The sequence below is a fragment of the Hyperoodon ampullatus genome, assembly GCF_949752795.1.
Source record: "Hyperoodon ampullatus genome assembly, chromosome: X".
Lineage (NCBI taxonomy): Eukaryota > Metazoa > Chordata > Mammalia > Artiodactyla > Ziphiidae > Hyperoodon > Hyperoodon ampullatus.
In genome coordinates this window covers 14,540,983-14,567,263 of record NC_136913.1, presented here as the reverse complement: position 1 = coordinate 14,567,263, position 26,281 = coordinate 14,540,983, and positions in this window count along the sequence as shown.

The following is a 26,281-nucleotide window of genomic DNA, read 5'->3' as shown; positions in this document are numbered from 1 at the left end:
GGAGATGTTTGTTGGGTTGCCCTGGCCAGACCTGGTCCACAATCACCAGGTATCAGGAAACAACTCTCTGGGGCACAGGTGAGCTGAGGGTGATGGGCAGGAGCACAGAGTGAGTCAGCGTATCTGGAGCCCACTCACTAGCAAGGTGGTACAAAGCCTGTGATATGTGGTGTCTGTGTTGAGAAGGCTGAAGGAGACATCCTCAGGGGTACAAGTGAGCCAAGGCTCACAAGTGGGTATGCAGAGAGAGCTGGGGCACCACTGCCAGCATGAGGTCTAGAGTATACCAGTGTCCACATTAGGAGAGTCATGCCATGTAGGTCCCTGTGGCAGGTTGTGTAATCACTGAGTGATGGTGCACTCTGAGCACAGAGCTGGGACAGAGCCCTACTAGATGTTTCTACACACATGTACTATGCAAGAAAAAGTAAAAGCACACTGGATGCAGGAAAAGAAGCCCCCTTCCTCCTGAAAATTTCTCTCCGCTGACAAAGCTTACTGTACAGGACAAATGACCAAAGAGTCCAGTCTACTACTGCAAAGCAGGTACTGAAGTGTGAAGTTGGAGTTGCGAGCAATAAATCAGTAATTGGCTCTTTGAGCTGCTACCCTCCATGAGAAGAGTATGGCCCAGAGAGTCATTGCTTTCTCAGACTGAGTCCTACAATGTGGAGCAGACAGGAGCACGATGTGGAGTCCGGCCTACCTGAGCTGTGATCACTGAAATGACAGCCAACTTTGAAACCCACGAGTATAAAATAAGTGTTCATTGTGGCAAGCTGTTGAGACTTTTGAAGCTATTTATTATATTAAAAAAATTACTAACACATCTTGTTTTCTTCCATGTCCCTTGTATCTGTGCCTAGATTATAAGGGGAGCTCGATATATATTTTTAAATGATTCTTATTCAAACTTTGGGGCCATTTTCTGCTTGCTCTGAAGGTTTAGCTCATGTGTTGTCTAATGGGCTACAGACTGAGTCACCATTTTAGGTACATAGCAGAATAGGAATAACATCATTAAGAATCTTACTGGATTTTGAATCTGATCTCCAAAAGAAAAAAACCTAAACCCAGGATTGCTTTTCTTAGCTTTTGGAATCCATGTAGCTCCTTCACTGTGAAGCTATTAGGCCATTAGGCCTGGCTTCCTCATCTAACTTGGTACCTTTTTGATGTGGCTTTGGGGGAACAAAGTAAAAACTAATCAGAAGAAGATTGTCTTGTATGTGAACTGGCTATAGCTCAAAGAGTGAATTTATGTGTGAAGAGAGAAAATATAATCAAAACATAGCCTCTGCTTGTACGGCTGTAACTATCATAAGTTAATTTTATGTTCCAATCTTCTTCTCCTGTTTGGGGTCAGAGCACACATCACACCCTCATATATAACTGACTAACAGTGAAGAACTCTGTCCTTTCTTGCATTTATTGTTGTGTTGATATTACTTTCATTACACCACAAAGAACCATCAGCAGGCATTAACATTCTTTGGTCAACTGAAATTATTTTACAAATATTCTTTTATATTTATTTATTATTTTATAAATACTTTATAAATAGCTTTACTATAGAGATATGAATCCCTTTCAAGGATACCTTGTAGAAATTTGAGTATGGTATTTCTTTCTTTCTTTTTTTTTTAAATGGGACTTTTTTAAAAAATTTATTTATTTTTGGCTGCATTGGGTCTTCGTTGCTGTGCGTGGGCTTTCTCAGGTTGTGGTGAGCGGGGGCTACCCTTCGTTGCCGTGCGCGGGCTTCTCATTGCAGTGGCTTCTCTTGTTGCAGAACACGGGCTCTAGGCACGCAGGCTTCAGTAGTTGTGGCACACGGGCTTAGTTGCTCTGCGGCATGTGGGATCTTCCCGGACCAGGGCTCGAACCCATGTCCCCTGCACTGGCAGGCGAATTCTTAACCACTGCTCCACCAGGGAAGTCCAGAGCATGGTATTTCAAAAGTGATCACTGATTTCACCACAGCTGCTGGCCATCGCTATCAGAGGACTGAAGAGTTTGGCCAGGCTTCTCATGGTGCCCTTAGTAGTAGAGCTGCCCCCTAACTTGTAACTGGAGCTATGTTAGAAGACCTTATTATCATTTCTATGTCTGCCCTGAAACCTCACCCTCAAAGTCAGCTGCTCTGCATCTGCTATCACTTTGGACTTTGTACTGCTGCTGCTACTTCTTCTCCCAAGTCATCGCCATTCTGCCATACAGGGGGTTTTGAGTTAGTTTTTCATAGTGGGTTTTATCTTTTTTTTTTTTTTTTAAGCACATTGTTAACCCTCCCTAGTATAGTTATTTATTTTCCTTCCAAGGACATTCATTAAAATGCTTTCACAGGGACTTCCCTGGTGGCGCAGTGGTTAAGAATCCACCTGCCAATGCAGGGGACACGAATTCGAGCCCTGGACCGGGAAGATCCCACAGGCCCTGGAGTAACTAAGCCTGTGCACCACAACTACTGAGCCTGCGTTCTAGAGCCCGCGAGCCACAACTACTGAGCCCGTGAGTCACAACTACTGAAGCCCGCACGCCTAGAGCCCATGCTCCGCAACAAGAGAAGCCACCACAGTGATAAGCCCACGCACCACAATGGAGAGTAGCCCCCGTTCACCACAAGTAGAGAAAGCCCGTGTGCAGGAACGAAGACCCAACCCAGCCAAAAATAAATAAATAAAATAAATAAATTTATTTTAAAAAAATGCTTTCACAATAAAATCATACATTATGCTTGTAATATTTTAGGTCCATAACCACTCTTTTAGACTTTTAGTCTCCCTTCTCCACTCTAACACTCATCTAAAGAATCTAAAATTGGTTTCCATTTATTTGTTTACTCTTATCCCAGCCTCTCTTTTCTGAGCTGGAATAACTTTTGAGGTGCATCTCTGAACAAGGTTTTTCAAAGAACAGAAGTGATATGGTCACTTATAAATGAAGCCTACAAACAGGATGTAGATCTAGAGAGAATTTTGGACAAATTCTCTCCAACCTTCTCCTTCTTTTTTTTTTTTTTGGCTGCGCTGGGTCTTTGTTGCTGCGCACAGGCTTTCTCTAGTTGCAGCGAGTGGGGGCTACTCTTTGTTGTGGTGCACGGGTTTCTCATTGCGGTGGCTTCTCTCATTGCAGAGCACAGGCTCTAGTTGCGCGGGCTTCAGTAGTTGCAGTGTGCGGGCTCAGTAGTTGCGGCGTGCAGGCTTAGTTGCTCTGTGGCATGTGGGATCTTCCCAGACCAGGGGATTGAACCCATGTCCCCTGCACTGGCATGCGGATTCTTAACCACTGGATCACCAGGGAAGTCCTCCAACCTTCTCCTTTTGCAGATGAGGTCTAGAGAGGTGAAGTGACCTGCACTAGGTTATTAAGTGGTGGCCAATTTGGGACCAGGACTCAATAACCCTTCTTCTCTCACAGCTCTCTCTCTCTCTTTTTTTCCATACATATATACATTTATTTGTTTGTTTGTTTGTTTGTTTATTTATTTACGGCTGGCTGGCTGGCTGGCTGGCTGTGTTGGGCCTTCGTTGCTGTGCGCGGGCTTTCTCTAGTTGCACTGAGCGTGGACTACTCTGTTGCAGGGCGCGGGCTTCTCATTGTTGTGGCTTCTCTTGTTGCGGAGCACGGGCTCCAGGCGCACAGGCTTCAGTAGTTGTGGCACATGGGCTCAGTAGTTGTGGCTTGCAGGCTCTACAGCGCAGGCTCAGTAGTTGTGGCACACGGGCTTAGCTGCTCCAAGGCATGTGGGATCTTCCTGGACCAGGGCTCGAACCCATGTCCCCTACATTGGTAGGCGGATTCTTAACCACTGCGCCACGAGGGAAGCCCCCGCAGTTCTCTTTCCACTGTGTCATGCCACAGACTCAGAAAATGGGAGAGCAGGAAAGCATGTGAGAGATCACTCTATCCAACCATATTATTTTATTTATTTTTTTTTTTATTTTATTTTTTTTTTGCGTTACGCGGGCTTCTCACTGCTGTGGCCTCTCCCATTGCGGAGCACAGGCTCCTGGATGCGCAGGCTCAGCGGCCATGGCGCACGGACCCAGCCGCTCCGCGGCATGTGGGATCTTCCCAGACCGGGGCACGAACCCGCATCCCCTGCATCGGCAGGCGGACTCTCAACCACTGCGCCACCAGGGAAGCCCCAACCATATTATTTTAGAGAAGGAACCAGTGCCAGGGAAATTTGGACATCTGGCCTAACAGTGATATTCTTGGTCCTCCAACAGACATCCAAATGGCCTGCTTGTTCCTTTCAATCTCAAAGTAAGAAGTACTTCAGTAAATCTACAGTCCAAGGGACCGACCCTGGTGAGACTACTCACTGAGAACATCTGTAGCTCATACCCTCGTGGTTGTTAGGCAGCTGGGCCATCCTCATGAGCAGGCAGAAGGATGAGGTGTGCTAGAAAATCTCTCCCAACAAATAATCACCGCATACATATCCGTTTTGAGAAGTTAATTCTTCTGGGTACTGAAAGCTTCATTCTCACTTTTGGAATTCCCTATTAAAATGCACATAATCCTAAAGAATCGTTTGAGTCATTTCAGATGTTATTAAGTAATATTTCAAGGGTTTTCTCTGCAAGAAGGGTTCCCTTGATGTGCTTTTGTAATAAAGGAAGGGAACCAGGAGAAAGTAGTTCTGAAATGAGATGTTTCTCTTCAAATCAAGCTCCCTAAACCACACTTAGGACTGAGTTGGATTTAAATCCTTGCTGACTTACAGAGGCAGCAGTTCTTAGCAAACACAACCACATTGAATAGTTTTATCTAAATTATGCAAAATGTAGGAAGAATCCCTAGATTTTTCTCTTCATTCTCATTGTGCAATCATTAAAGACCCTACATAGAGGGAAGGGTAAACATTGGAGCTGAGGCTTAAATGAAATAATCTAAACACATTCTTGATTTTATTTGCAATCTACATATTTCATCAATTCCGATGCACTCCCACCTCCCCATTTTAACATTTCTGCAGTTGAGGTGTTTCTAATGGTTGGTTGTATCTTACAAGTATTGGCAGCCAGGTAGGTGGTCATTGTCATGTTATTTATGGCACCAGCTCCATCACTGTGTTTATGTTGTTGTCATTTTAGTTGACTTGTATACACTGTTATTATCACACATGTTAAATTTAACTGGCATTTAAAATATCTTCCATAGATTATTCTATGATTTGGTATTGAGACATTAAGATATTGTGAATGCAGATTGGCCAAGAAACAGCACCAGGGTGTAAGTTTGATATCAGGGAAACAAATAGCTGTCATTGAAAGAGTGATGACAATTTCACATTTTCTTTCAATGCAATGACCATGTGCTTTATGGGATATAGGAAAGGAAGATAATCATAGGTAGATGAAACTGTTACGTTTATTCACATTTATGCAGAAAGCTTTACCTATATCTCCCAAGCAAGACTGTACCAACATCTGCATTTGCAGCTTGAAACTGGCAGCTTGAAAGAAAATGTCGAGGTTAATAGTGAAGCATCATCTTAAGAAATGCTGTATTACTAAAGCTCTCAATGGCATGTAAGACAAGATCATATGTACTCTATGGTATAACACAGATATAAAAACAAAACATAGACATGGAAATGCTGTGTTGAAAATTAATTCAAAAGAGTTCAACAAAAGAGACATGCACCCCAATGTTCATAGCAGCACTATTTACAATAGCCAGGACACGGAAGCAACCTAAATGTCCATCGACAGAGGAATGGATAAAGAAGATGTGGTACATATATATACAATGGAATACTATTCAGCCATAAAAAGAATGAAATAATGCCATTTACAGCAACATGGATGGACCTAGAGATTATCATACTAAGGGAAGTAAGTCAGACAGAGAAAGACAAATATCATATGATATCACTCATGTGGAGTCTAAAACAATGATACAAATGAACTTATTTACAAAACAGAAACAGACTCAAAGACATTGAAAACAAACTTATGGTTACCAAAGGGAAAGAGGGGGGAGGGAGGGATAAATTAGGAGTTTGGAATTAAGAGATACACACGACTATATATCAAATAGATAAACAACAAGGACCTACTGTGTAGCACAGGGAACTATACTCAATATCTTGTAATAAACCATAATGGAAAAGACTATGAAAAAGTATATCCATGGGACTTCCCTGGTGGAGCAGTGGTTAAGAATCCGCCTGCCAATGCAGGGGACACGGGTTCAAGCCCTGGTCCAGGAAGATCCCACATGCCGCGGAGCAACTAAGCCCGTGTGCCACAACTACTGAGCCTGCACTCTGGAGTCCATGGGCCACAACTACTGACCCGTGTGCCACAACTACTGAAGCCCGCGCGTCTAGAGCCCGTGCTCTGCAACAAGAGAAGCCACCGCAGTGAGAAGCCCATGCGCCACAACAGAGTAGCCCCCACTTGCTGCAACTAGAGAAAGCCTGCACACAGCAGCAAAGACCCAATGCAGCCAAAAAAAAAAAAAGTATATGTATGTATAACTGAATCACTTTGTTGTATACCTGAAACTAACACAACACTGTAAATCAACTGTAGTTCAATTAAAAAAAAAAAGTTTGGCAATAAATTTGAAAAATCCCTAGGAATTAAATCAGTTCATTTCGTTCATACGTCCCTTTTGATGTATGCATAAGAGCAAAGCATTCTTAAAATCTATATTTAAAATCTAAGTCTAAAAATTTCTTTCAAAAATTATACAATAGAATTTCAAAGTAATTAGGAAGCACTATGTCATAACTTAATTTGAACCATTTTTTCTTTCTTAGTGTTAAATAAATAATGGTGCAACTTATAATTGATGACATTTTGGATTCAGTGGCAAAGTCTGGAAAACTCCAGGTCCTCTAACTGTCAAATACTTTGCACTATGTCCATTTATGGAATGCACCCAGTGAAGAGAAGAGAGCTGATGAAGAAGAAGGAAGAGGAGGAACAATAACTGTTCCAAAATGTGTCTGGGGTAATTCTCAGGTAATAGTAGTATCTATCAGGGAAGGAAGCTGTCCCTTGAGTCTATTTTCAAGTTACTTTGACATTTGCAACTCAAAACTGATCACTTTTTACCTCGTGTCTGAACTTCCGCTGAAAAATTATCAGAGGCATGAACTTGAATTATCTTGATTTGCTGGATGGGATGATTGCCTATGATGAGTTTTTAATCATACCTGTGAAGACTCTACAGGAGGCCAAATATAGTTATGGAGTTAACCTTTTAATTGGCTTGGTTGTTATTAAGCAGTAGGTAATCAGATAAAGTGTGGAGGGCAAGGTCAAATTCACCTTCTCAGGCATCACAATGCAGATGTGGCCCCCTCCCCCACGGATGGCTGCCAAGATCTGAAGATTTGTGTCCTCTTACATTACATCCTAGAGGTAGTGATGTAGCACCTATGTGAGCATAAATGGGGAAGATAATGTGCAGGCTTCTGGCACATAAATGACTGGTCAGTTAAGACTTTTCACCATAACGGCCTTTCTTTAGTTACACCACCATTCAGACAATTTGTTTCTTTTCTTTTCTTTTTCAGAATTATGATTTTTCAAAAACCAAAACACCAATAAATGAAAACTGCATTAGAAGTAAATTTTCAGCATTACAATTTCAGACAAAACTGTACCCACTGATTTTATTTGGCATTATAGTGTTTATAGTGAGAAAATGTCGTTGAGAACAGATATGAATAAATCTTCATTTTATAATATATTACATACAAATTGCATAGTTTTACTTTCAAATTGTTTTTGTTACTTATATAAAGTTGTTTTTGTTATTGAATTGACGTATATTTCCATCTGTGAAATTATGTTTGGGTATCTTGGATTGGGATGGAAGGCATTATAACTCTCATTAAAATTAAAAGAATTGGGACTTCCCTGGTAGCACAGTGGTTAAGAATCCGCCTGCCAGTGCAGGGGACACGGGTTCCAGCCCTGGTCCGGGAAGATCCCACATGCCGTGGAGCAACTAAGCCTGTACGCCACAACTACTGAGCCTGCGCTCTAGAACCCACAAGCCACAACTACTAAGCCCGCGTGCCACAACTACTAAGCCCGCACGCCACGTCTACTGAAGCCTGCGCACCTAGAGCCTGTGCTCTGCAACAAGAGAAGCCACCACAGTGAGAAACCCACGTACCGCAACAAAGAGCAGCCCCAGCTCACCACAACTAGAAAAAGCCCGCACAGCAACAAAGACCTAACACAGCCAAAAATTAAAAATTTAAAAATAAATAAACAAATAATTTTTTAAATTAAAAGAATTAAAGATTTTTAAATTTTAATGGTTTTTCACTTAGCAGCAGGGATTTTCAGGGAATTAATTAACGAAGGAATAGATATACTTAAGAGTCCTGGATTTAAAGAAGAAATAACCTTGCTAATGAGTATATGATCCAAAGAGGTTTCCAGCTTCTTACAAGTTTTGAAGTTTCTTGAGGTTCCATCGAGACAACCATGAAAGACCAGTGCCCCAGGCTTGGTCTTGGCTTGAAGCCCACTGCCTAATACCAAAAGGCTCAAGTGTGGAAGGAAGGGTGTACCAAGTTCATTGGGACGCTCTTCTAGGCCAGTTGTTTTCTCCTTTGCCACGTTTTACACCGAACTCAGTGGTCTGTCTTCTCATCTTTGTATCCCCACTACCTATCTTAGGGTCTTATACAGAGTCCACATTAAATGAGTGTTCACAGATTTTTTTTAAGGCCAAATTTTCCTGAAGTTTTTAAATTATACTTTTTATGTGTAGAGTTAGTAACTCCCAATTTTTCTGAAGAAGAAAACTCTGCCAGCATTTGACATGAGAATTTTAAATCTTCACCTTTAAAAAAACTATGTTCATATTGAAGGGGAGCAGAATATAACACCTTTAAATATGGCTCTTTGGTTTAAGGATTATCTTGAGCTGGATGTTTTTAAGAAATTGCAGACACAGGAGAAGCTCTAAAAACCAAGTGAAAGTTACTCTTTTGTAAGAGACATTTACATCTCCCCAGGAAGACATTTACATCTCCCCAGGAGTATGATGATTAAATCTCTAGAAACTTACCAATGGAGAAGGCACTGACTTAAGTCTGCATAACAACCATAACCTTGTTTACTGTGCTTTTCCTGGTCATCTTCCATAACTGCCGCTCTCCCAGCCCCCCAACATCTTTCTTTGGTCTTTAGCTGACAAAAGAAAGGTATTGAAGGTGGTGGTGGTTTGGGCCATTGCAGGAGTTACTCAGTTTCCCTGGGTCTCTCCCATGTAATACAGGAGGCATATATGTTATTAAAGTTCTGTTTGTTTTTTCTTGTTAATCTGTCTTTTATTACAGAAGGTCTCGGCCAAGAAGCTAGAAGGGTAGAAGGAAAATTATTTTTCCTCCCTATAATATAAACAAAGGGGAATTGAATTAGCTTTATTTGGTCATTTTTGCCTTCCTCCAGTCCCATGCCCCCTTCTAACTGGATGTAACTGGGCTCCTACAAAGTCAAGATTGAGAACTTCCAGAATAGAGGTATTCAAGGAAAAGAAAAGTTATCAATGACATAGGTTAAATCAAAACAGAAAGAAAATTAGTATTGAAGACTCGGGAGCATATCTCTGCAAGATAAATCTCCGTATTAGATCGGTGAATAGCACATTAACACATTAGAATATTTGGAAGTTTGCCACCAAGAAAAGATCATTTTTCATAAAGCAAAAGGAGACAGATAACACAAGGGCACATGCATTTACAGTCATTAAGAGTTTCTGGTGCAGTAAGCTGAGCAAGCTGAGGTTGACGTGGGAAGTTTTGAGTAGACTGAGAGAGGCGTGCAGCTTTGAGCTAACACTTCATAATTTTTACATACCTGAGGTCACAACCAACTCTAAACTTGCTTAAAGATGTATTTATTCTATAAAATCTGGACCTTCCTATATTAACAATACCACAAAAGGGTAATATTGATATAGTTGAAATGAGATCCCAAGAGCTAAGAGCTTTTTTTCATTTTTAAAAAAAATTTATTTTATTGAAGTATAGTCGATTTTCAATGTTGTGTTAGTTTCTGGTGTACAGCAAAAGAGCTATTTTTTCTTGATAAGTTTATTCTGTGAAATGTTTAAATACTTGGGATGTCAGTTGCTTTTTCCTTGGCCCCAAGAACTCTAGTTCAGTGATTCTTAACTGGGGTGTGGTTTTGACCTTCAGGGGACACTTGGCAACGTGTGAAGACATTTTTGGTTATCTCAACTGTGGGAGTGAGGAGAGGATTGCTACTGGCATCCAGTGAAAAGAGACCAGGGAATTTATCTTATTCATAGTTTGATCTCCTGGAGCTTTGAACATTGCCTGATACATAGTAGATGCATAATAAGTATTTGTTGAATAAGCAAGGGAATAACTGAATGAATAGATGGATGAATAAAGAATGATACAATTATTCTCCCTGAGCAATTTTCATTCAGTTAATTTATACTGTGGTGCTGTTAGCTATCAAAGTCTCTGCAAATGGAATTCAAATCTTAGTTTTCCATAACTCCCTCTACTGCACAAGAAAGATGTGCATATTCCCCATACCACATGCACACGTTTGCCCACACTGACAAAGAACATGGATAATTCATTCTATTGGAGGGAAAAATCAATCAAGTGTTTGTTTTCACTGTGAACATCACCAGGAACAAGATTGTTGCTATGCATTTACTGATGAAATGTTTAAGGGGCAGCTGTAGATAATTTGAGTCTGTGCCTCCAGATCCCAGAAATCTGCAGTCACTTTAGAAACAGCAACTCTATTTTGTTTCTGTTTGTTTTAATTTCACACCTGAGGTTTACCTGATGCACTGTCATTTTAATATTGTTTCCATGCCACGGTCAGCAGTGAAATCACTTGGTGTTAGGATCATAGATTAATCACAGGCATAGCTTTCACTCAGCTGCAGGCAAGCATGGCTACTGTTGACTCTGCAGGCATCAGCAAAAAGCACTGATCTGGGCATTGGGGTGTATTAACTATCTAGTGCTGCCTAACAAATTACCCTGAAACTAAGCAGCTTCATAAAACAAATATTTGTTACCCCATAATTTCTGTGAGTCAGGAATACAGGCATGGCTTGGCTGGGTCTTCTGGCTCAGAATCTCTCACAAGGTCAAAAACGAAGTACTGGCTGAGAGTGAAGTCATCTCAAGGCTTGCTGGCTTCTAAATTCACTCACAGTTGTGGGTAGGATTCAGTTCTTGGTGGGCTGTTGGACCGAGGGCCTCAGCTCCTGCATGGCCCTTGACCAGAGGCAGCCCTCATTTCCTTGCCATGCAGGCCTCTCCATAGGGCAGTTCACAACATGGCCACTGGTTTCATCAAAGTGAGGGAGCAAGAAGAGCCAGGGAGAGAGTAAAAGCCAGATGGAAGTCACAGTCCTTTATAACCTAATCACTGAAGTGACACTGCATCACTTTTGCCACATTCTATTCACTAGGAGCAAGTCACTAAGTCTAGCTCACACTCAGGAAGGGAATCACACAATGGCATGAATACCAGGAGGTGAGGATCCCTGGGAGTCATTTTAGAAGCTGCCATCATAGGAGACTTAGATTTCAGTCGGGTGACAGTAACTAGCACTATGGCACTGGCTACATTGTTTTGCTGTTTGGCCCTCATTACTCTCATTTGTAAAATGAGGGGATTGGACTGAGCTGCCATCAGAGTTCAAAAGATGTGAATAAGTATATCCTACTTCCAGGATTTATTTGTTGAATATTAAGTATAGGGCATTTAATATTTTTACTGTGTTGATTAAGCCTTTTTGGTTTCAAGGAGTAGGGTCTTGCAGGGAAAGTGGTCATCTGTAGTTAGGACCCAGGTGGTCTGAACTGAAATGGGAGGTGACAGGTGATTCTGGGAACTTACTCCTTTTAGACTGAGGAACCTTAGTCACGGCAGTTTTTTTTTTTTTTTTTTTTGCGGTGCGCGGGCCTCTCACTGTTGTGGCCTCTCCCGTTGCGGAGCACAGGCTCCGGACGCGCAGGCTCAGCGGCCATGGCTCACGGGCCCAGCCGCTCGGCGGCATGTGGGATCCTCCCAGACCGGGGCACGAACCCGTGTCCCCTGCATCGGCAGGCGGACTCCCAACCACTGCGCCACCAGGGAAGCCCGTCATGGCAGTTTTGCATTGCTCTGAGAGTCTGCTCCGTTCTCCTCTGCCTTCTGTCTTCCCCTCCGCACACCTTTTACTTACACAGTTTCTCCTTTCTCACTATTTTAACTTGCCGTGGTCCCTCATGATCCGGATCCTACCTTCTGACATTCCCTGTATGCATTCTTCTGTCAACTACAAATTGGCACTTGCCATCTGCCTCTACAAGGATTAAATCATGTGCTGCTTGCTGCAGCCGCTAACTTCCAACACCCCTTGAAAGGAGTTTCAGGGTGGAGAGCAGAAATGAGGCACCCTGTGCTCTGGGAAAAACTGGCAGAACAGGTCTTCAGATAGTTAGATATTTTCAGGAACCGATTTTATGACCCCAGTTCTTGTATCTCCTCATATCTAGAAAAGCACTAGAACCCTTCATTGTGACATCTGCTTCACGAGACTAGAAGAAACCTTCTGCAAAAAATGTGTGCTTGATTGCATGTACTCTCCCTTCACCAAAATCACATATATTCTGACCTTCCCCCCATCTCTTTGGAGCAGTTTCTCAGAGCTGAGATGCTGCCTCCTGGGCTATAGTCCTCCTTTTGCTCCAAATAAAACTTAACTCACAACTGTCACGTTGTGCGTTTTTTTTTAAGTCGACGTTTCAAACAACTGATGCATTCCATATCTCCCAGTGTAAATTCCTGAGAAAGACAATCTTATTGTTCCTGATCATCTTTTTATGACAAGCTTCCTGGAAGGTGTGGAGGGTAAAGACAGGCTCACCGTAAGTGACTGTACACCCATCCTCTGGCGTTTCTAACACCTTGCATATGGAGGACAAGATCCAAGGATCAACTCTGATAGGTTCAGAGTGCTTCCACTCCCTTTTTAGCCTTTGTCTTTTTTCTCATTGATAAAAAACAGTGCACAATGAGATAAAAATCTAGGGAGGAGTACAAATACACGATCTGTGTCCTTAGGCTCTACAGTAAGATAGGAATCTGAATGATAAGAAAAATGAGCTCAAATATTTATTCTATTGATGGATTTTTCAAACTATGGCATTCTGACCCGGCCCCTCCCCTCAAAAGGTATATTGAGCAGAGAATTATCTAAATTACACTCTGTGAGAAGGTTTTAATTGATTTCAGTAATTAAGACTTACGATTGATTTTAAACTTTCCAATTGATTTTAGCTAAATTGAAACTTTTGCTAAGTCCCTGTTGACTTCTAGCTTGGAGCGGAAGTCACAGCAGAAAATTCAGATCACTGAGAACATATTTACTCTGGAGCGATAATGGAGAGTGCCTCACCCACACAGTCTCCTCTCCAGTTAGGAAGCAGCATGTTTTTACGTTTCCTTACTTTTGCTGAAAATACACAAGTTCTGGCTTACAATGTAATTTCATTAATGTGTTACCCTTATTATTAAATGAAGATTCATTAATTCTTTTTCCATCTTTGCTCGTTGATATTTTTCTTTTTAAAATCCCTTCAGGCTTCATTTCTTTCTTTTTTTTATAACAGGGTTTCTTTTATTTTTTAAAAAATATTGATTGATTGATTGATTGATTGATTTGGTTGCACTGGGTCTCAGTTGTGGCAGGTGGGCTCGTTAGTTGTGGAGCACCGGCTTGTTAGTTGTGGTATGTGAACTCTTAGTTGCAGCATTCACGTGGGACCTAGTTCTCCGACCAGGGATTGAACCCGGGCCGCCTGCATTGGGAGCACGGAGTCTCACCCACTGCACCACCAGTGAAGTCCTCAGGCTTCATTTCTTCCAGAAAATCTTTTGCAACTTGATTCCTTAGTTTGAGTGATAATTAATTATATGCTTTTGGAGCTCAAAGAGAATTGAGTATTTTAAAATCCAGTCTCCTCATTTTCTGATTGAGAAAACTGATGCCAAGAAAAGCTATCTGACTTGCCTAACATCACACAGCTAGTTAGTGGCAAAGCTGCGAATGGAGTCCATGTTTCCTCACTCTAGCTTTAAAGACCTTTATACCTTAATCAATCAATTAACGAGGTATTATTGAGTATCTTTTCAATTTTGGGGTAGGACCTGTAACGGAGCTAAGATATAGAAAGAGAAATGAATTTTTTTTTTTTTTTTTACCAAATGTTTTTTCTCCTCTCTCCTTTCCACCTACCAAAGACATTTGTGGTCCAGATCCTTTGTTTCCTCATAGTGTTCTCCATCTACTGTAGTCTGCAAGTGATCGCCTTTTGCTTGGCTCTCCCCTAACAAGCAGAATGTGCCTTTTCTCTTTGCCTCATACTGCTCTGTAATGTGTGTGGATATAAGCCCTGTCTCTAACTAGACAAGAGGCTCCTTGGGGGCAACAATGAGGTTGCTTCTTTTGTGATCCTCACAACTCCTGGCACAAAATGCTGAATTTGGTAATAATTAGAAGACTTCTATAAGGTTTAGAGTAAGGTCACAGAACAGCAGAGATGACAGAGTGAACTTGCCCTGTGGTACAAGACAGACTAACTAGGAAATGGGGCTTATGAAACATGCATTTCTTCATACATTCATTTATTTTCAGGTATATTCAGAGCTTCAGAAAAGCAGAAGGAAGAGAGATTCTTCTCCCTCCTGGACTAGAAATTAATCTCCCTGGGGTTGGGAAATGGGATGAGAAAGAATCCAAGGATCTCGGAATAGCTTGGATCTACAAACTACTTCCTGGCTTTCCTGTTGGTTGGCAAGACCCCAAAGGTGACTGGTTCAACGGTGCATCTTACAGATGAAAGTAGAAAACGATGTCCCTGTCCCAATAGTAATACTCTCAGAGGTAGGGGCTGACTGAGGGAGCCTTCAAGGACCATGACTGAAGATCAGATGGTCATTCTAAACCCTCCTCACCCCCTGCCTCCAGTCAATATTATGTCCCAAGAAATAAAAAGCCTGATAACATTATGGAGAAGATGGGGAAGTACAGACTTAGTAATCCATTAGCCTGTTGTAATGGGAATTTGGAGTCAGAAGTTTAGTTGAAATACAAAAAGTGTATATGTAAAGAAGTGATAGTTCATGTACCTTTGAGACTGTGGACCGAAGTGTAAGTCTGCTTCAAACTTTAGCGTCACATTCCCATTTGACGAAACATTCCCTTTAGACAGCCAGATGGTTAATATGAATCCCCCCTCGACTTGTAAGCTTAACACTGCATAGCAGAAATAAGTTTTATTAAAAACTTTAGAAAGCAATTCACTGGGGGGGGGGGGGGGGGGTTGGTGTTGTTTTTGTTTTCTGGTGGTTTTTTTGGCTTGTGGTATCTTAGTTCCCCGACCAGGGATTGAACACCCAGGGCCACGACACTGAAAGCGCCAAGTGCTATCCACTGGACTGCCAGGGAACTCCCAGCCTTTCACTGTTTGACATTGTGTAACAGGTGTTACTTTACCCCAATACCCCAAAAGGTCTTCAAATGAAACTTTCTCCAAACATCTCTTGAAAACCCACCATCAAAACAACAAAGGCTAAGAATTAAAATAATTTTAAAATCTACTGAAAGCAAACATATTATAAGATCAGACTTACTCATTTCACAGTAAGTGGTGATGACCAGTCTAGGGAGAAGCCCTCAATTACTTGACATGTTCCTTTTGTGGCTTTGAGGGATGTCCTGGGGGGTACTGTGATACAGTGTTTTTTCCTACAAAATCCTCCACCTTTGGACATTTTTGCAAAAAAATGTTTAGTCCAACTGTTTAAGGTCAGCAGCTGACAAAGTCCATTTTTCTCTCTTGCTGAGCGGTAGCCTTGCTTCTATGCATTAGATTGGCTATAAGAGGGCTCACTCATTGTGTCCAGGGGAGAGTCAGCAGACTGTTCATGACTGGCTATTCCATTTGGAAAGCCTAGGATGTGGATGTGATTCCCACAGGAGACAATTCACTTTTGAATTTTTGCCCCCCAGACAATGATACACCAATACTGTGTTCTCCAGTCAGACATCTCAAGGAAAAAAGTGCCACGAGTCAACTGTCAGAAGTCAAAGTAGAACATATTTCTCAAGTTTTTCCCTAGCTAATGAATATTTCATCATTAGACCTTACATTATTCTGCACAAATACCTGAGCTTATCAGTTATGTATAGAAACTGATTTGCTTAGTATCACATTTACTCCAAAGGAAGAATTCACATGGTAAACTTGAGTGAACACTCTAAGAGCAGAATTAGCTGCCTTAGTGACAAGAAAATTTACATTTAAAAAATCTATTTTGAAATTTCATTATGCATGCGGAGTTTATCTTCCTTTTAGCCTTTCCTCTATGGAACACTGCAACTTATATACAGTCTCATGTTGACACTATGGTTGAGTGTCTAAATATCAGTATTACTGTAATTTAAAAGTAATAATCCCTTGTCGGCATTTTAGTCTCTCCAAAGGGCTTCTTGCTACTCCAATAAGATTTTGTTCCATGGGACTTCCCTAGTGGCACAGTGGTTAAGAATCCACCTGCCAATGCAGGGGACACGGGTTCGAGCCCTGGTCCGGGAAGATCCCACATGCTGTGGGGCAACAAAGCCCGTGCGCCACAACTACTGAGCCTGAGCTCTAGAGCCTGCGAGCCACAACTACTGAGCCAGGGTGCCCTGGAGCCTGTGCTCTGCAACAAAGAGAAGCCACCGCAATGAGAAGTTTTTTTAAAGATATTGAAGTATAACATACATTCAATAAAGTGCACTAATCATAAGTGTACAGCTTGATGAATTTTTATGACCCTGGTCAAGATATAGAACATTTCTAGCACCATGGAAGTCTGTCTTAAACACCTTCCCAGTCAATACCTCTCCCCAGAGATAACAAGTATTCTGACAGCTATCAGTAGTAATGATCTTTGCCTATGCGTGAAATTCATACAAAAGAAATTATATAGAATGTACTATTTTGGGTCTGGCTTCTTTCACTCATCATTAAGTCTGTGAGAGCCACCTGTATCATTGTGCGCTGTCGTAGTTTCTTCTCTTTTTGAATATAACACAATTTATATATCTTTCTCCTACTGATAGCCATTCAAGTTGCTTCTGTTTGGACTTTTATGAATAAGGATACTATGAACAAATGTGCACATGTCTTTGGAAGACACATGTACTCATTTTTCTTGGTTCTATACCTAGGCATTGAGTTGCTGGCTCATACCATACATGCATGTTTAGCTTAAGTAGATACTGTCAGTGTTTCAAAATGACTTTGCCAATTTACACTCCCACCAAAAACGTATATGAAAGTTCAATTGCTCCACATCCTTGCCACCACTTGGTATTATCAATCTTATTAATTTTGGGTATTCTACTCATTGTTTAGTAATATCTCATTGTGGTCTAAGTTTGCCTAAAGAAATTGTGCATGTCTTCATGTGCTAATGGACCATTTGAATATTCTCTGTGTAAAATGCCTGTTGAAATCTTTTGCCCATTTCTAAATTTAGTCACTTGTCTTTTTTGTATTGATTTGTAGGAGTTCTTTATATATTCTGGATATGAGTCATCTTTTGTATACATAAAATGTCTTCCTATCTTGCCTTTTTATTATCTTAAAGGTGTCTTTTGATAAATAGAAGTTCTTAATTTTACTGAAGTCCAGTTTATCAATCTTTTCTTTTATGGTTAGTACTTTTTGTACCATTTTAAAGAAAAAAGTTGTACCTTTTCTAATTTCACTCATAAAACGTAAGAATTGAAAAACATAAAAATATAAGCAAAAAACAGGTAAGAATTGAATCCAGCATTCTTATTGATGTGGACAATCAGAAAACTTTAAAGTGCTACAAAACCCACTAGAACTGCTAAAAGTTCAACAACTAACAACAAGAAATGTTGGTGAGGATGTGAAGCAATGAGAAGTCTCACTGTTGGTTGGAGTGTAAAATAGTACAATCATTTTGGAAATCTATTCATCAGTTTCTTATAAATTTAAACATTCACCCGCCCTATGACCCAAAATCTCGGCTTCTAGGTATTTACTTAAGAAAAATGAAAACATATGTGCATAAAAAAAGCCGTATACAAGAATGCTTCTAACTACTTTAACTATAATAGCCTTCAATTAGAAATAACTCAAATACCCATCAACAAATGAGATAAGCAAATTGTGGTATATTCATACAAGAGAATACTACTCAGCAAAAAAAAAAAAAATACTACAAACAATAACGTGGATGAGTCTCACGAACATTATAAGTGAAAGCAGATGCAAAGAACACATACTGCATTGCATCATTTCATTTATATAAAGTTGTAGAACTTGCAAATCAATATGGGGTAACAGAAATCAGAACAAGCTAAAAAGTCTCAATTCTAGCAAATATTTTTAATGCAGGGAAAACTCTACAGAGGATATGAACAGTGCAGGGAGAAAAACTGTATTGTCGGAAACAAAAACAGAAATCCTACTGGCAAACAGCTTCAGTATCTATTTGAGAGTATCAAGATGGCAACTGTTATTATTAGCAGCCCAGGGAACATAAATCAAGAGTGGCTGGGTCAGACACTTTATTCTCCAGCACAGAAGGGCATCTGGAAGCTTTTGGCTCAAAGGAAACCAGTCTGTGTGGCTATAAGGGGGATAAAGTTAAGAGAAGGAGGAGGGTTCCCTCTACTAACCAAGGGAGAGGCAAATCATAAAGGGCTTCCAAAGCCAGAATGCAAGCTCTGAGAACTGTCCTAAGCAGTCTTCTGCATTCTCCCCTACCACTTAGCTACAATCACTGCTATGACACAGATTAATCTGAGCTTTCCTTACTGATTATTGTTAGTATGTGCCATCGTGTGACCGTTGAACTGTTGCATTTCAACTTTTAGCTTACATTGATCCTTACTTCTCATTCCTTAATCTATTTTAATTAGACAACAGGCCTTGGCGCATCATCTCCTGGTCTGTTCTAGGTATGGCTCCAGATGGAATTATTAGACCACAGGCCTTGGTGCATCAGATCCTGGTCTGTTCTAGGTATGGCTCCAGATGGAGTTATTTCTATGTTATGAGGAAATGGAAAACTAAGGAAAGGAAATCATTGTATCAGTATTTTCTGCTGCAATGTGGAAAGATCTTTTGGAAGGCCTAAGGCCCATTGTTAGCATCTTTGTGGTGTTTTGTCTTTCCCTATGAGGTCTACATACAGGAGAGGTGAGTTCATCCAAAAGATGAGCCTCAGAAATACCAGCTTAAGGATAAGAAAACTGAGAAAGAGTAAAGCACCCCTACTGGCAGAAGTTGGCCCAGAACTGTCAGCTAAGCCTTGGCGTTGCTCGGAGCCGGGCCCCAGCGCTCCCCTGGTGAACATAAGCCGTCTCACAGACACCAGCATCACATAAGCCCATGCTGAGACCGTGACGGATCAAGATAAAAACAAGACCACCCGGTCTTCCCTGGTGGCACAGTGGTTGAGAGTCCGCCTGCCGATGCAGGGGACGCGGGTTCGTGCCCCGGTCCGGGAGGATCCCACATGCCGCGGAGCGGCTGCGCCCGTGAGCCATGGCCACTGAGCCTGCGCGTCCAGAGCCTGTGTTTCGCAACGGGAGAGGCCACAACAGTGAGAGGCCTGCATACCGCAAAAACAAAAAACAAAACAAAAAACAAAACAAGAACACCCTACAATCATGTCCGAAAACAAACGAAAGCATGAACAGTGTTCAAACAACAAAAATGATCAAACATCCCCTTATCTTGGCTCATATAAGTGACTGTTGCTGCTTCACCAACTACAGCTAAAGCCTCACCCTAGTCTCCCCTCCTTTAGATAAGATTTATTGGGACTTCCCTGGTGGTCCAGCGGTTAAGACTCCATGCTCCCAATACAGGGGGCCCAGGTTCGATCCCTGGTCAGGGAACTAGATCCTGCATGCCGCAGCTAAAAGATCCCGCACACCGCAACGAAGATCCCAACTGCTGCAACTAAGACCCAGCACGGTCAAATAAATAAATAAATACATATTTTTTTAAAAAAATGAATTATTAAAGTAACCAGTCATAGAATTATCCCCATTTCCTGACAGTACCTAACCCAGAATAAAGCCCTATTTCCTGAACTTTGCCCCAAGTCACCTACTACAAGTCCAAATACTATAATAAATCCTTTTGAACTCCCTCTTATTGAGATGCTCTATGGTTCCCCAATGTATACATTCACTCTCATTGTAATAAATCAACAAAACCAACTTTGACTCTAGGTGTGTTTCTGATTGTCTTTAGCTAGAGGACGTTAACAGAAGTATAAAGAAATTGAGTGGAATTGCTAAGACAACATGAAGACCAAGAAGAATTGCACCTTGTGTATAATCTGCATAAAGGTCAGTACCAAAAGTCAGTTACATACCACTTAATGAGACTTCTTGTATCTCAATCATTTTTAACCTGAGCTCTTTGCTAGTAGAGGCAGAAACAAACAAATAAAACTTGTCTACCTCATAGAGAAACCTTGTATAGACTATGTGTCTGTTCTAGGCAAATATGCCCAGGGGAGAAGTATGAGGTACCAATCTTTAGTGGGTCTGAGCGCATAGACATCCTTGCCAGAAGCTAAAGCTCACGGAAGCTGGAGGACAGTTAGACGAGCCCTGGGGTGATCACCTTAACAGAAAAAAAAAGTATAGGAGAAAGGCAGAGTGAGATTGAGTCCTGGAATGCCCCCTCGTGTTTACACAAGGAGAAAATGTTATCTGTCCCCTAACCTTTGCCCCAGCCTATACGTACAAATGTCAATTTCCTGCAGACTCTTTAACAGTTACAGGCCCAAGGCCCTAGGCAGTTTTGCCAAGACCTTGTCCTTTTGACAGGCTATCTATACTTTATTTATTTATTTTATTTTTTGGCTGTGTCGGGTCTTAGTTGTGGCACACAGGATCTTCGTTGAGGCATGTGGGATCTTTTGTTGCAGCACGCAGGCTTCTCTCTAGTTGTGGTGTGTGGGTTTTCTCTCTCTAGTTGTGGTGCGCAGGCTTCAGAGTGCGTGGGCTCTGTAGTTGGCAGCACGCAGGCTCTCTCGCTGAGGTGCTCAGGCTTAGTTGCTCCATGGCATGTGGGATCTTAGTTCCCCCACCAGGGATCGAACCTGCGTCCCCTGCATTGGAAGGCGGATTCTTTATCACTGGACCACCAAGGAAGTCCCAACAGGCTATTTATACTTAAAGCTAGGATGTGGTAGTTAAAAATCAGGTTCTGGAGTCAGAAATACCCGATTTTAAATCTTAGCTCCATCACTTACAAACTGATCTTGGGAAAGTTCCTTAACATTTTGTGTTTTAGTTTCTTTATCTGAAAAACAGAGACAATAATAACTGAACCTACTTTGTGGGCTTTTGTGGATTTAAAGGGCTTCCGTAGTGCTTGGCACACGGTAAGCTTTCAACAAATGGTAGTGACTCCCTATACTCTTAGTCTGTATTTGAAAACAGAATGATGTTGACTATTCCTAATATTTCAATTTTTTTTTGGAGAGTTTTACATAGATGTCATGTATACTTACATAGTTACATGGGTACATATACACTCAAATACATATGTGTCTGTATCATACATGGGGTTTTTCATGGATACTGGTACTTGAATGAGCAAATATTATCAAATTACAGGGCCCATGTTAGCTCAGGGATGAATAAAAACCGGTCAGGTGCTAAAAGTGGCTTCGTAAATTTCCAAATCTTAGTGATGATAAATTGTATTTGGATTTTCCCAAACTGTTTCCCTAAGCTTAGGTAGTTTGCTTCCTTAAAGAATCAGACAGCTCCTCTCGTCACTTTACATTTACCACTAGTTCTTGAACCAGAAGTAATCGTGACTATCAATACCAGCCCGCCCCAAAAGTGCTCTGGTTCAAAGGGACACCAAAGAGCCACAGTGAATAATTATTTACATTACCTCTCCCATGGGGACCTGTTTTAAAGCAGTCCCAATAGACCATAACTCCAAAGTCCAAACAGTGATAATGCTTTTCATTAAAAATAGTTTAGAATGACTGTTGATTAGTTTACTGTGCTTTTTCGAAGGGGAGGATCAGAGAAACCACCTAATACAAGGGAAGTGTGAGAGAAGCTTCCAGAGTGGAAAAGATAGCGACCTTGACCAACTGTGGTTACAACAGCTTGCGTGTGTGAATTTGATAAAAACGTATGACCATAGGAATCATTGCTATACTGCCTGTAGATGAGCCTATGTTATAAAACTTTAGAAATGGGCAGCTTTTCTCTGAGGAGCTTAGGAAGCCTCTAAGTGTCCACTAAGGCTTTGGGCAAGTGTTGTAGGAGCCCCGCACATCCCTCAGGCCTTACCACCTAGTCTACTCCAGCTAACTTCCACCTGCCAGTGTCAACATCGCCTTAGGTGGAAGGTCACTCTGCTCATACATAGGACAGGCTGGAATTTCCTGGACAGAATGCCATCCAGTAGCAGCCAATGACTGACAAAAGAGTTAGCATATAAATACCCCAGCTGGGTCTCCCTGGTGGTGCAGTGGTTAAGAATCTGCCTGCCAGTGCAGAGGACACGGGTTCGAGCCCTGGTCTGGGAAGATCCCACATGCTGTGGAGCAACTAAGCCTGTGTGCCACAACTACTGAGCCCGTGTGCCAACTACTGAAGCCCACGCATCTAGAGCCTGTGCTCCACAACAAGAGAAGCCACCGCAATGAGAAGCCCACGCACCACAACAAAGAGTAGCCCCCTCTCACCACAACTAGAGAAAGCCCACGTGCAGCAACCAAGACCCAACACAGCCAAAAAAAAAAAAAAAAAACCCAGCTCTCATGCCCCTTCAGTTAAGTAACCTGGGGCATGGGTTTTATACCATTTCTCCGGGTTTTCCTGTAGGATTAAGCTCTAGTTGTCCACAGTGGAAGCTGGCTTGATAATGCATGCTTTGTCGGCTGTCTTCTCTCCCTTTTCACATTTCCCCACTCTCCTACCAGTGCTATCTGCACCTCCCAAATAAACTACTTGCTCTCATATGCTTTGCTCAGATTCTGCTTCTGGGGAAACCCAAGCAAAGACAGGTTTGGATAAATGGAAGCACTCCTGGAGAAAAGCAAATATTTGGCCTCATGCTGATAGCTGACCCTGTGGTTTCAAAGGAAGATCAGTCACTGGGATGGGGTTAATCTCTTGTGGTTCATTCTATTAACCCAACTACTAGTTTGCTGATGAGGGCTCACTTTCCCTGCAGTCACTGGTCCTGGAGTCACCCCACCTGCCATGTGGGGAGGGGTGTGTGCGTCAGCCAAGACCTATGTGGCTGCCGCTGAAGCGGAAAATAGTGCAATGTCATCAATCAGTGCCTCACACATGCTCTCAGCCGAAGGGCAATTAATGTTACTCAGGACGAAAACTAATAAGGCTGTGGATGAATGTGTTATTGAAGAGACCATCAGATCAGCCTGGCTGTAAGAAGTGACCAGAGGCAGTGGGAGTGCTCCTTGGCTGTGCCTGGCAACAGCTAGTGGAGAGCAGCCTTCTGTCTCAGGCTTGGAGGGGGTCATACCACTGATGGGAAGATCAGTCATTTTCACTACTTCTGCTCTTCTGGGTTATCCCCTCAACAGACTCAGCAAATAGGGTACATCTACTCCTATGGTTGTGGCTACGTTTTCTTTTTTAAAAGCAAGAAAATGGAATCCCTTCAATGTATTCAGGATATTTTTTGCAAGCCGTTTCCTTTTCTGTCTGCCTTTGGCTCTCTTACACTGCCTATATTTCTCTCTTCCTCTTCCCTTTGACTCTCTCTCCCCGCGACCCTGCCTCATCTACCTCTGCCTCGGTCTCTTCCCTTCCTCTCCTCCTGTCCCTGTCTCTCTACCTTGCTTTTCTTTCTGCTTCCTTCTTTCCATCTCCTAGATTCTCTTTCTCTCTCTGTGCCCCCTTCCTCTGCTCTGGTTCCTTCGTTTGGTCCTTGGAATATTTTCTCATGTTCCAACATTCTTTAAAGTAGGTTCATTTACTGAGTCCTTGATATATCCCCCAAAGAAAAGCAGTTATGGTTAAAATCTTTCTATGTCATCTGTAGCCAAATTACCCAACATAAAACCAGTTAGATTCATTTTTAAGTAAAATTCCTTCTTGGGCTTTAAAAGCCTGACTCCTAAAGTTCTCCATCTGGATAGACTGTCTGCTTCTCTGTCTTTATTGAAGTCCCGCTGTACATGCTGAACATCACCCAGGCAGTGGGGTAGCACAAAGTTCAGCCACCTTTTTGAAATAGGTTCCAAGTGTTGTCTCCTCCTGTTTGCCTAGAGAGGCCGAGGGAAAAGATAGTAAAGGGTGAAGGCAGCTGTAAAGACCTGCTGTTCACCGCCACCTGGGGCTGTGGTTTATCAGCTGCAGTTCATAGGTGGGCCTGTGAGGGAAGAGAGGACGCAGGCAGCCTTCATACCAGAATGGAGCCAAGATGTCCACAGGCTAATTCTGACTGGATTTGAGATGCCCCTGATATTGTCCGTCACAAGACTGAGACCCCCCCCAACCCCGGAACCTCCAAATAACTCCTAGTTCTGTATCATCAGCCCAAAGGCAGAAGGACTAAAAACCTGCTGGAAAGCATCAAGAGGAGAGAAAGAATTTCCTCTCAAAGTCTCAAAACGACCTTAGAAACTAAAATTCCAAAGAAAGTGAATAAACCATATGCTATGAGAGACAGTTGACAAAACCATCAATCAAAACACAAATTCACTCAAAATGAAATTGAAATAAGAAAACAGCTTAAAAAAGATTTGCTCATAAGTATGCCTAAGATGACAGGTTAAAAAATAAGTTTTCATAAATTAAACAGGAAATTATAAAACAAAGCAGACTTAAAAGAGTAGAGTCAGTACATATGAAAGGAACCGTAGAGAAAACTTAGAATGAAAAATATAGTTACTGGAATTAAAAATAGGATAGGATAGTTCCTCAAAAGATACGATAAACTGAAAGCTAGACACATTTGAATAGAGACTTTGTAAACTAGAAAATAGTCTTGAATAATTCATCCAGAATCTAGCACACAGATCCTGATACCAAATATAAAAGATAAGTTATAACGTAGGATTGAGAAATACATAAGCATAATGCAATTGCCATGAGAAAAAAAAAAAACAGAGGGAAGTTGAAGAAGCAATATTTAAGGAAATATTGATGAAAACTTTCCATAACTGCAGAAAGACTTGAATATTCAGAACAAAGTTCATTTTGAAACCGAGCAGGACAAATAAAATTATACCACCTTTAGGTACACTGTAGTGGAAATGAACAGCAAGGATAAAGAGAAAATATCTTAAAAGCTACCAAATAGAAATGACAGATACAATTAGAAAGAGAGTAGGCTTCTCATTAACAATACTTGCAAGAATACAGTGGAGTAATATATTCAAGCTAGAAATTTATGTGCATATAAATTCATATTTAAGAGTGAGGGAAAAATAAAAATATTTTCAGATTTACATAGGCTGAATTTATGACTCACAGACCCTTCCTGAAAGAAATATTAAAGTATATACTTTGGCAAGAAGAGAAGTGAGTGCAGAGGGAATGCTTAAGATGTGTGAAATAAGTGAACAAATAAGTTGATAAAATATGTCAGTAAGTTTAATTAATGACTTAAAAAGTAATCATTTTTTATAAACATGAGTGAAACTAAATCTCAAAACAACAATAAAATGGTGGGGGCTGTTCAAGGCATAGTTATAGCATGTTAAAATCTTTGCCTTAGGAAGGAGGATAAGTAAAACTAAATAACTTTTGCTTACAAAAATTTATACTTAAATATGTTTTTAAAAGTTGATGGGTGACCTCCAAAAAATAAAAGAAGATATGTCCAAATACAAAATAATAAAAATAAATTTAAATGAGTTAAATTCACCCAATAAAAGACATAGACTATCACACAGGATTAAAACCAAAACCCAAATCTGCTATCTTTAATTTATAAAATAAACTCCTAAAATCAAACCACACATAAAGGTTTAAAATAAGGATCTAAGAGAAATTAACCAGATTAATAGTAATCAAATTAAAATTTGGGTAGTGATAGCAATATGTAAAGTGGAATTTAATTTAAAAGCATTGTTAGAAATAAAGAGAAATATAATATTATAATAACAGTAGAAATCCACCACAAAACATAGAAGGGAAAGAAAAAGGGGGACTTCCCTGGTGGCGCAATGGTTAAGAATCTGCCTGCCAA